Source organism: Zea mays, chromosome 9 (genome assembly GCF_902167145.1).
Source record: "Zea mays cultivar B73 chromosome 9, Zm-B73-REFERENCE-NAM-5.0, whole genome shotgun sequence".
Lineage (NCBI taxonomy): Eukaryota > Viridiplantae > Streptophyta > Magnoliopsida > Poales > Poaceae > Zea > Zea mays.
The window spans coordinates 52636946-52648859 of NC_050104.1; the positions used below are offsets into that span (position 1 = coordinate 52636946).

The 11914-nt window shown below is 40.5% G+C and overlaps 1 long non-coding RNA gene across 1 annotated transcript; it reads right to left on the reverse strand.

Moving 5' to 3' along the window:
* Positions 1-811: 811 nt before the first annotated feature.
* LOC109942398 (uncharacterized) lies at positions 812-9227 on the reverse strand. The gene is made up of 5 exons (XR_002265165.2): positions 9192-9227; positions 1653-1715; positions 1526-1570; positions 1186-1440; positions 812-1101 (listed from the first exon to the last, which is right to left on the reverse strand). It is a non-coding gene; the product is annotated as an uncharacterized lncRNA (long non-coding RNA).
* Positions 9228-11914: the final 2687 nt, after the last annotated feature.

The following is an 11914-nucleotide window of genomic DNA, read 5'->3' on the forward strand; positions in this document are numbered from 1 at the left end:
ATCAAAATTTAATGATACAGACTCAAGTGTACAACCACTTCTAGAAAACCCCCCTTGTAGCTATGCTTTTTTGGACAATATGCACGCTTTAGTTCGTCTCTATATGAATGTACACACACATTCCAAAAACGTGTTAGAAGCGTCTTCTATGGACCGTATCAGACTTTGTAGAAACGATTATTGTAAGCGTATATATTAGATGAATAGACATTTCATAGACACGTTAGATGCATGTTTAGACACATTGATACGCTTTTATAGATGCGCATATAACATGTGTCTATTATTGTTGTTACGTCATATAGTAACGTTTCATTATGTGTGAAAAAATATAGATACGATATTATAGATACATTCATAATTCATGTGTATTACTATAGTCACGTTTTATAGTGACACTTTATTGCGCATTAAGGAGTATAGAGACGATATAGTAGGTGACACGAATGATGACATGGCAGGTGATGTGGATAGGTGACATGGCAGGTGATGTGGAAAAATGACGTGGCAGGTGATGTGGAAAGGTGACGTGTCAGCTGAACTGGCGAGTGACACATTTTATAGTAATGCCAAAACGCGTGTTAACAAAAGTAGAAACAATAATATAGCCACGTTTGTATTGTGTGCCTACGCATATCAATACGTTATATAGTAACGTCAAAGTGTGTATTAAGACCTGTAGAAACGATTTTGTACATACATCTATATTTGTTTGTAATAATGTTGACACGTTATACTATAACACTTTATTACGTGCCAAAAAAAGATGTTTTCATTTATATATTTATATATATAAATGTGCATCGAGATGAATGTTAAAAAATCAAATTATAAACCCTCAATAATATTGCTTTTGGCCTTGGCAAAATATCAAGAAGCTAACTAACTCGATAGCAAACATGTTCAGTAACTGCCAATTGTGTTCACAAAGAAGCAAAGCCAAAGTGGCAATATCATACAAATATCACTTAAAAATTTTAGTAACTACTAGAATCTAATTGATTCACTTTGCAATTATACTAGGCTTCCCATCTAGCTTTGTCCACGTGCTGCAGGTACCAACTTGTTGCGGGTACAAGATGAGCTTCTAGCTTGCTTCACCTATGAAGCATGTGTTAGATCAATAACTCAATTTGAAGTTGTTATGGGGACACATGTACTATTTCAAATAAAAAAGAAACTTACATGTGTAATTGGCCAAGGAATAACATAGCCAATAGCATCAATTAGTGTACGAATCTGATTAGATGGTCTAGGTACCTCCTCATTTGTAATATTGCCTAGTTCAATATTTTCAAGGCCTTCAACAAGAACCCCACAATATTCTGGTCCAAGCTTTGCTCCTAATATTTATCTTTGGCTATCTGTAGTCACTAACTTCCCTTTGGCCACAACTCTGCCTTTGTTTATCAGTGAAATAAGGTAGACTTGCTTTTGTCTCTACAAATTACAAAACATGAACATATGATCTTTTGGTAAAACAACGTCATAATTGGAAAGAAATAAGGAAAATAAAACCACATACTGATTCTGATATGCCCATGCTGGCAGCTTGAACCCTTCGAGTTCTCTATAATAAACATCTAATCATAGCATCACTTAATCAAATTATGCTTTATATTTTAATTGTAACAATAATAGCTTAGACATACCATGTTGTGCAATATAGGATCACTTGGCAAATCTGTGACTACATTGCCATCAAGTTGTGCCTCCTACAGGCATAGTTTCACTCAATTATTATAGAAAAAGAAAATTATAAATATTAGATTTTAACAGGGAATGTAGACGAACAGGAACCAATTACTGAACCCTAGAGTTGCAAAAGAAAGCTAATTAATTAGGCAACTAAACTAAAAGGGAGTTTTTAATGCTTTTCACTTAAGTTTATATAGGCTAAATGAGACGGATTAACAACTGAATGAAAGCAGAGTACATGCTACTTCAGTACTTCTTAAAAAACTACACATAATCAAAGAGCAATAAATCAACAGGTGAAAAGAAACTTTGCAAAAACGAACTTGTAGATTTTGGAAAGTTGAACAACTTTCATGTATGGAGAATTCCAAGTTTTAGAGGAAAAGTTGGAGTAAAAAGCTTAATTCAGTTTTGAATCAGACTTGAAGTTTGCTGAAAATAATATCAACTAGCTCTTTTTGGGCCTTCATAACTTTTGATTTATAAACAGTTTGAAGATTGTCATTATAACAAAGTTATAGGGCAACATGAGGAGTACAAGTTTTGTTAAGTCACCTAGCTCTAAAGTTATATGGAACTTGGTGTAAAATTAGTCCAAAGTAGAGCTAACAGAGTTTCTGGATTTCAGACTCAGTAGATTTCAGAGGCTGAATTTCAGTATTTGGATCCAACTTTGGGCCTTGATATTTTGGAATCCAGGGGGTTGTGGTTAATGAACACTATACCAAACTCGTAGAGAGATGATAGAAGAACAATTCTTATTAAGTGATATAGCCCCAAAGCTATATGCTACTGGTAGAAAAGATAGTCCAAAGATTGATTGGCAGATTTCTGAGTTTTCAGACTTACAACAGTAACTGTACCTGAAGTTAGTGTTTGATAGCAGTTTTGGGCGCTTGTTTGTGACTAATCCCTAAGTATTTGGGCTGAGAGATCCATAAAGGGATTGAAGACCGTATGTTGGTGAATCACTTTCCTTAAGTGAGCTTGACATAACCCCATGCAAAATTTGGAGTAAAGCTTGCCTAAAAATGGACTGTCAGTGTATTGGGGACTTAGTGGTTCAGAGCTGAAACTCTGAAAAACAGCCAATGGTGCTCTGTTTGGAGCTCAGTTGTGATTAATCCATATGGTTTTAGACCAAGAGCTGTATAGAAAAATGGAAGACCATATATAGGAGAACAAATTTCTTTAAGTAAGATTGGTTTGGTGCTACACAAAAAAAGGAGTAACAGTGGCTCAAATTTGGACTAGGTGGCTGAATTCTGAATTTTCAGATTTGGAATTGTATAAGTCTGAATACCTGTCTGTCTGCTCCACTTTGAGGGCTTGTAAGGGCTGTTCTGTGTAGCTTTGTGCCAGAATGTCTTAAGCAAAGTTGGAGAGGTTGTATCCATAAGCAAAGTTTATTAAGGGACCCTGGCTTGACATTGTGTAAATTTGAAAGATTTGGGCACCCCAAAAGGCCTCTGTCGAAAGGGGGATGAATCAACTGAACAAAGCTGAAAATGGGTTCAGGAAAACAGAAATGGTAATCAGATTTTGTATTCAAATTTTGGATGCCATAACTTCTATTCTAGGAGGTTTGGGTCTATGAAATCTGTAGACATGGTAGACCTTGGACTAATAAACAAGTTCTATTAATAGTGATTAATCTGTCTTACTCAGAAAATGAGAGAAATGGCTAGCTGAAGATGGGTGGATCAGTCAAGAGCTGTAGATCCAAAATTGCAGAAATATCTAGCTGTGATCTTTTTACTCCCTGCTGATTTCTCTGCTAGTGTTACTCGAATTTTGGATAATGGTAAAGTAGAGATATTTAACTGAAGGTCTAGAGACCTCACTAGCTGCTGAGAAAATATCTAGTTTGGACTAACTTGGGAGCAGTGGCAGTGAGGTATTTAATTGTGTTGTTTTGCTGTCTGCAGTAGGGGACAAAAGAGATACATGTATGTGTATAGTTGAGATAAGTGTGGAGGGTATAATTGAGGTCTAGAACCCACCCTCAGTTGGAAATAATATCCAGTTCTTGGACATATTAAAGCATATCCCCAACAGATATTTGGCTGTTGGAATGGCCCAAGTTCAGTGTTCCTGGCTATACCTATGAGCCTGTGCTGGATTGGGGCATGGAAGCCACATTGGTCAGCCCATATGCTGCTGGCACCTCAAGAATACTTCCTCACTGCATTCTAGGTATATCAAGCAGTTAATGCAAATGCTTATGATGACATGTTAGAGTTTTAGTTAACGTAACACCAGGGGTGTTACAAAAATCCTTTATATCTCTTCTATTCTGTAAGAACAATCTATATCCAACTACAAGTATTCAAATTTGCAAAATAACAACTTTGAAGCAGGTAACAAAATACAAAAAAATACAAGATACATGTGCATTGGTAATTGAGTAGGCCTTTCTAACATACCTTTGAAGGTGTTTGCTCATGTGGTGTAGATGTATGGAATTGAGTTCGTCCAAGACTTCTATGGACAGATTGTTGTTGCTGCTGCTCGACATGAACCATGTTCTACAAGCCATTAGCAAGAGCTTGAATGTTATTATATAGTAGCTAATGATATTTAATAATTAAAATAAAGGAAGTATACATGCACTTCATTTGTTCGAGAGGTCACGTCAGCATTTGAATCTTCTTGGATGCTACTCGTATCTTTGGCAGCATAATTTTCAGATTTGTCATCTTCAGTGCATTGGTCATAACTATCACCACCCTGAAATATTTGAACCAACATACTGTTAAAAATATGCTCTTATTCTAGAGAGGGAGGGGGGCCATGGTTGAATGCAAGCTTACTTCATTTTGTAAAGCTTCTCTCATCTCTGGGGTTAAATCTTCTGGATACTTTTTTGACATAAAAGTAAGCCAATGCTTCATGAGACCACTCACGGATTCCATTTTATTGTCAATTTCATTTACTTTCTCTTGGTACATTCTTTCTTCCTCCGTTTGAATAACAAACGGTAAACCTTGAAAAGCTTGTACTTGACTCCAGTACTTATCATCATAGTACCCACGTGCTTTGAAATCCTTGGCAACAATATCATTGAACACTTCATTGTAATCTTTAGATGAAAGACGATTACCATCGTTGTTCCCTCGCCTTTTTTTAAATTCCTCATAAGATGCAGCCTATTGAAACAAGTATATAGGAAGATTAAGGAACGATAACCTGATTTTTAGATCAAGCATAAATCATTTATACTAGAAAATGTACGTACCATCAGTGTCTCTGCCTTTTCTGTTGTGTATCTACCATTCTTCTTTTTATGAGCTGCCTCCCATAGTTCTATCCTATGAACCTTTCGTTTAGTTCTGGTTTCCTGCATAATTGAGTTATTTGGCTATCATTTCAATCCTCAGATACAGATAGATGATAGTGAAATTTAACAAATATGGATGAATATTTATCACCATCTCTTTTTTTAATCTAGCAAGGCTTTTCCTCCCACATGTGTGTGTAGTCTTCTGTTCTTTTGCACAACGAGAGTTTGTGGAACATAATTTCTGCAAAGACAGGCAATGATTAAGCAATAATGTAACATTCCTTGATTAAAAATTGATATAAACGTGTTGAGTAAATAGATGGCACCTTATGTTGCTCTTGGCACCAAATTCCAACTAGAGATCTCCATTGATGTTCATTAGTCGTTAGTGGCTTCTCTCTTAGGATTTCTTCTAGAGTTCTCTCGTCACGATTGAAGTATTGTTTCTTCAACTTAGATTTGTACGCTCGCCACCTATTATTAACTGTCCTTAGGATCCAGTCCCTTGTAAGATGTATGGTTTGCCTTGGGAAGGCAAACTTTAGCTATATACAGGAAGGTAAATGTTAGTACATATATAAAAAATGAACGTACATGCTTGCACCGATAACAAAAAATTACCTCAACATCCTTTATTATTTGTTCCTTGTGTGCATTAAATCTGCTATTGTCAAATCTTGGGATGTCTAAAGGGGCTAAGGTTGGGCTTTCTGCTACATGGCCAAGGTGCTGCCCAAGAATGGAGGCTGACCTTTCATTTGGGACACCATTTTCATCTGTCTCTACAATTACCTTTCCTCCTTGTAATGCTAGTAAATTTGAAAGTGTGAATTCCCCTATAATCTGTCTAACCTCTCCATTTGGCCCTGCATATATGAAAATGTAAGATTTCACATTGTACCAAGATATACAAGAACAAACCTGAAACTTACATATGATCTTAATTGGACTTCGAGGTTGGTGTGGCAGGCGGACTAATAAACCATCAACATCAGGAGGGGACTGTAAACTTTCATTGTTCTCATTATCTGCCACATTTTCGTGCTCCTCCTGAGCAGCTTCTGCACCATCTCCATCAAAGATCAAATTCTTTAATCTTCGAAGTCCTCTTGTCATGATTGATTCTGCTTATTACATATAGGAGATCAAGAAAATAAAAGATGAGCATGTTAGTTGCCTTGTGAAATTGCATTCTCAGTTAAGAGCTAAGATTAGAAATTAGGAATTTCATTATCCAAAATTTAGGCAAGAAACAAACATTTCATTCTATAATTTCCATAAACAAAATAGGCAAACACATCTTGAAGATAAATTCATCCAGGGATTGCACACTGTTGTCAACCTCTTTCACAACTTTTTTAGTAGCAGCAAGCTCCTTAGGACCTTCCTCATGCTCTGCATTGATGGCCAAATCAACCAGGGGCTTTACCTTTTTGGTTGCTGGTGCAGCAACAGTCTGGTTTTCCTTAAACACTAGAGGAACACTGTCACTGTCAAATTCAGCTTCACCGAATATTATGATATTGTCCAACCCTCGTGGTTCACCACTGAAATCATCTTCGGTAGAGGTATCTTCATCGACCTCTTCCGTTATCCCAGTTCCCTGCAACCTCTGGGCTGCATCAGCAGTGCAATTCCCTTCGTTGGACTCATCAATACCTTCGTCGCCCTCGTCAGTAGAGACGATTCCCCCATCCTATAAAACCCATGCTTCATCCTTATGCAGCTCATCTTCACTAGTCTCATCGTCTGTCAAGTCACCCTGTACTATCTTAGCCGCATCCCATTTTCTCACTTCAGTTCGGTTATCTTCATCCTCCCTTATTTCATCGTCTGCTAACTGAAACTGCAACACCTCATTCTCAGCCCCTTCTTGGTGTTCATCGGCTATGAGCATGGCAGCAAAGCTTGGCGGTTCTACAACCCTGCCACAAAGCGTGTGTTGGTGTCTCGTGATGCTGTGTTTGAAGAAAATCGAGCATGGGACTGGGGTGATGCCGAGAAGGTAGACTATGAGAACCCTTTCTGTGTTGAGTTCATGCAGATTGGTGGGGATCAGCAGCTGGACAATACACCAGTCAGGGAGAAAAACTTTGCTGGACCATCCAGGTCACCATCCACGACACAGCACATGCTAGTCCAGTCTTCAGAAATCACTCCAGGTGGAAGTCAGTCATTACAGACCCCTACAACATCCAGGTTGAAGAGTTACTAGCAGCAATAGGGGATGAACCTGCCACAACTGAAGAAGCTGTTCAAGACCCACTCTAGCGTGGTGCTATGATAGAGGAACTGCAGTCTATCAAGGAGAACAAGACTTGGTCACTTGTAACATTGCCAAAGGGACATAGGCCAATAGGTCTAAAATGGGTTTACAAGCTGAAGCATGACGAAAAAGGAGACATAATCAAGCATAAAGCTAGATTGGTGGCAAAAGGGTATGTTCAAAGGCATGGAGTGGACTTTGATGAAGTTTTTGCTCCAGTTGCTAGGATGGAGTCTGTCAGAGTTATACTCATTCTTGCAGCTCAACTAAATTGGAGTGTACACCATATGGATGTTAAATCTGCCTTCTTGAACGGAGACTTGAAAGAAGTTTATGTCTGTCAGCCACCTGGTTTTGTCAGAAAGGGTGAAGAGCAGAAGGTGTTGAGGCTGCACAAGGCTCTATACGGCCTAAGACAGGCTCCCAGGGCTTGGAATTCAAAGTTGGACACTATCATTATGGGTAAGTCCAGCAGTGAGCTAATTGCTTTCAAGACTGAAATGAAGAAGGTGTTCAAAATGACAGACTTAGGGACACTATCATACTATCTGGGTATAGAAGTGCACCAAGGAGACAAAGGGATCAGCCTTTCTCAAACTTCCTATGTGAAAAAGTTGCTAGAAAAGGTCGGACTGAGCCAGTGCAACCCATGTTCAACTGCAATGGAAGCTAAGCTGAAACTGTCCAAGGACAGTGATTCTTCTCGAGTTGATTCGTCTGAATATAGAAGTTTGATGGGGAGTCTGAGGTATTTGTTGCACACTAGGCCTGAACTGAATTTCAGTGTCAGTTATCTGAGCCGTTTTATGGAGGCACCAAGTCAGGATCACCTTGCAGCAGTTAAACATTTACTTCGATATGTAGCTGGCACAATGGAGCTTGGGCTGTTTTATCCCAGAGGAACACATAAAAATGTTTTGATCACAGGATACAGTGACAGTGACTTGGGTGGTGATTTAGATGATGGAAGAAGCACCTCTGGAACCATTTTCTTCATTGGTGATTGCCCAACAACCTGGAGTTCACAAAAACAGCACGTGGTGGCCTTGTCTTCTTGTGAGGCTGAATACATTGCAGGGTCTGAAGAAGCCTGCCAGGCAGTCTTGCTTGCTCGACTAATTGAGGAGATGCTAGGGAAATTTGTCAAGGCACCAGTGATCAAGATGGATAACCTGTCTGCAATTTCTCTGAGCAAGAATCCAGTGTTTCACAAGAGAAGTAAACACATAAAACTGAAGTATCATTTTATCAGAGAGTGTTGATCGAGGGGAGATTGAGCTGGAAGCTGTTGGCACCTCTGATCAGTTGGCCGACATCCTGACGAAAGCTTCTTCCTCAGGTGATCGACGTCGGCGATAGCTGGCACACGCTAAGGTAATTGGGATCTGTCACTGCACACCTAAGATGGCGATCCCCAAATGCCTCTAGGATGAATCGAATCCGTACCGAAGGCTGGGTGACGGGCGACGTAGCGGTGAAGCCACTGTCACCCATCCACGCCAGGGATGTACGCGACCTCTGCAGCACCCGAATCCGACCTTCGCACCCCTGCAGAGGACGTCGGCTTTGACACCACTGTCACGTCCCGTGGCCACCATCGACGAGGAACGGGGCGTGAGGCAGCGGCCAATAACAGCGCGCGCGTGTGGCTCGGCGCGTACGACAGCGCCGAGGACGCCGTCGTGGCCTACGACCGCGCCGCGTACCGCATGCGTGGCTCCCGCACGCTCCTCAACTTCCCGCTCTGCATCGGCTCCGAGATCGCCGCGGCGGCCGCCGCCGTCGGGATTGACGCCGATGGCACCCTCCCCGACGGCACCCTCCCTGATGTGTGGTTAAAATCGAACCGCCAGGACCGCCAACCCATCGGCACCCTCCCCGACGGCACCATCGGAAACACGGAAACATAGAACTAATTGGGGAAGAGGAAGGAGGAGGCATCACCTTGCTGGTTGGTGGCGCCGCCGGCGAATCGAGAGGATCAGACCAATGCGACGACTCGGAAACCGCTCTCTCCTCCCCAGATGGACCGCCGGTTAGTTATAAAATGGAACATATATTTGCGCAATGGAGCGTATCCTTGTCTGCTGGGGCGAACCGTGGAACAGGTACCGCGGAACAGGATTAGGTGTTGTCACGGTTTAGGCCCACTAGCAGCTGAGGCTTGCTGAGGCCCGAGCGTCGCTTGCTGAGGCTCGACTGTCCAAGGCTCTAAGCGGCTAACCGGCTGACCAGTGACCGCTAAGGTGCTGCTGACTGCCTTCTCTGACCCTCTGGTAAATTTATGTTTCGATTGGAGTTGTTGACAGATTTCTAGTAGGGATTTGGACAGATAAATTAAACTGGTTTGGATAAATGCTTACGGGTTTTATTCAACTTTAATAGGTCATAATATAAAGATTGATGGATCGAAGTTGGATGAAAGAATCAAGATTGGACACTGCATACAAAATTGGTGTTGAGGAGTTTTTAGCATTTGCTTACCGGGACCTTCCACAAGGTAGCGAGATACTTTGTCCATGCATAAACTGCAAAAATAGATACAACCACAGCTGTGATGAGGTCAGGACACATCTGAGATGTGATGGTATTATTAAAGGTTATACTATCTGGGTTCATCATGGTGAAAAATATGACAGGCCATCTATAGAACTTGCTGATGTACCAAATATCAATGCAAATTTGACTACTTCAGGTCCAAAACGAGACCGCCAGGATGGAAGATTGGATGACATGCAAGAACTCTTGCAGGCTGCATTTGGAAGGGCTGCAAGTATAATTGGTGCTGAAGCAGATGACATTCAGTCTGGATCTGTAGATGTGGAACATAATGCCACTGAGGATAATGTGAATCTAGCGGAAGGAGATACTTTGGGGAGGCAACAAAATATATATGAAAGCTTATTGAAGGATGCAGATGCAAGAATATTTTCTTCTGGGTGTAAATATTCTAGGCTGTCATTTTTAGTCCACTTATATCACTTGAAGTGCTTACATGGTTGGTCACAAGAATCATTTACAGGACTAATGGATCTGCTATCTGGTATTCCTGGAGCTAATCTACCCAAGACATACTATGAAGCGAAGAAAATCATCCGTGACTTAGGTCTTGATTATGAGAGAATCCATTGTTGCCCCAAAGATTGCATTCTTTTTCGAGGTGATTTTGCCAAACAAGATTTTTGTTCACGTGTGTGAGAGCTCTCGTTGGAAAGTTGATAAGAAGGATTCAAATGCCTCTGTAGTGAAATCTAAGGGGAAAAGGAAACCAGCCAAAGTGTTGTGTTACTTTCCATTGATTCCTAGGATCCAAAGGTTATTTTCATCTACCAAAACTTCAGATGACATGCGTTGGCATGACGAGGGGCGAACAAAGGATGGAAAACTACGCCACCCACCAGATGGTGATGCTTGGAAAGTCTTTGATCGTAGATATCCTGACTTTAAAGAAGATGCTCGTAATGTACGCCTTGGTCTAGCTAGTGATGGATTTAACCCTTTTGGGAACAAGAATTTAAAGCACAGTACATGGCCAGTAATGCTTGTTCCCTACAACCTTCCACCTTGGATCTGCATGAAGCAAACATCTTTAATTTTGTCAATGATCATACCTGGACCAAATTCTCCAGGTAATGATGTAGATGTATATTTGCAGCCCCTTATCGATGAACTATTACTTTTGTGGGCGGGAATAAATAGAACACCAGATGCCTCCTCAGAAAAGAATTTTACTCTTCGAGCTGCATTATTGTGGACTATAAATGATTTTCCTGCACTAGCTTACCTATATGGATGGACCACGAACGGTAAATATGCATGTCCTTCTTGTGGTCCAGCTACAAAATCATTTCACCTTAAGAAAGGTAAAAAGATGTGCTATATGGTACATCGTCGCTGGCTGCCAATAAATCACAAATACCGAAGGCAAAGGATGCAATTTGATGGCTTGGTAGAGACTGGACTTTCACCTGAAAAAATGAGTGGAACTACTGTTTTGAAAATGTTGGAAGGCAAGGAGTTCGTGTTAGGGAAAGGGGAGAGAACATCCAAGGTGGGTAAGAAGAAAGTCAAGAATAAGAAAGTCGAAGATAAAAGTGGTCAGAAACGCAAGCGTACAAGACTGGAAGAAAAGAAGGAATTAGATGGGGGTTGTGGTAAAGTGGAGAAGAAACCAAAAGATTGGCTGAAAAAGAGGTCAATTTTCTTTCAACTACCATATTGGGAACACAACAAACTAAGGCACAATCTAGATATAATGCACTTAGAAAAAAATGTGTGTGACAACTTTATCGCCACTCTATTGAATATTTGTCATAAAACAAAGGATGATCTGAATGCCCGACTAGATTTAGTTGAACTTGGAATTCGAGAGGATCTTCATCTTGTTGTAGATGCTCAAGGAAAGCAAACAACTCCTGATGCACCTTTTACTATGTCTAAAGATCAAAAAGAGATTTTTTGCTCAGTAATTCAGAACCTCAGGACTCCAGATGGGTATGCATCAAATATATCTAGGTGTGTAAATATGAAAGATTGTACATTGACTGGACTAAAGAGTCATGACAATCATATTTTACTGCATGACATTCTTCCAGTGGCACTGCAGTCTTGTTACCCTAGCAAGGATGTCATGAAAGTAGTTGTTCAGTTATCTAACTTCTTCAAGA